Raw genomic sequence first — 463 nt, 5'->3', positions numbered from 1 at the left:
CAGACGCAGAGATTGTACTCTCTTATTTTCTATGTCAACAATACGTCCGAAATCAATGGAAAGGACCCAACACTACCTCGCCAACAAAAGAAAACTTCTCAAAGAAATCAGACTCAGAAGACAAAACTGAAGAAAAGAAAGACGAGGTAATAAAACAACCACAGCTGGGTGCAAAGCCACTGAAGCAGACAAATGTGACAAAGAGAAATGTACTTGGAACAAAAAATGAGTGCAAAGTCAAAAAGGGAACTGTTATCATTTCAGCTGTGATTAAAGTCCCTCTTTTATTTGCATTCTTGCTTCTATAATTAATTTTTTAAAATGTTTTGACAATTTTTTCCATTTTATGCAAATTTGCCATTTTGAAAAAATTCTAATGTTGCTAAAGTTTTTCACTAAAAGTTTTTTGGAAAATGTGAAAATATTAGGAAATTAAGTATTAAAAATGCCGCATGGTCCTAAT

This window comes from Trypanosoma equiperdum (genome assembly GCF_001457755.1).
Source record: "Trypanosoma equiperdum strain OVI genome assembly, contig: ctg_1007, whole genome shotgun sequence".
NCBI classification, from domain to species: domain Eukaryota; phylum Euglenozoa; class Kinetoplastea; order Trypanosomatida; family Trypanosomatidae; genus Trypanosoma; species Trypanosoma equiperdum.
The sequence above is the reverse complement of the archived record's forward strand: the minus strand, read 5'-3'. Positions refer to the sequence as shown.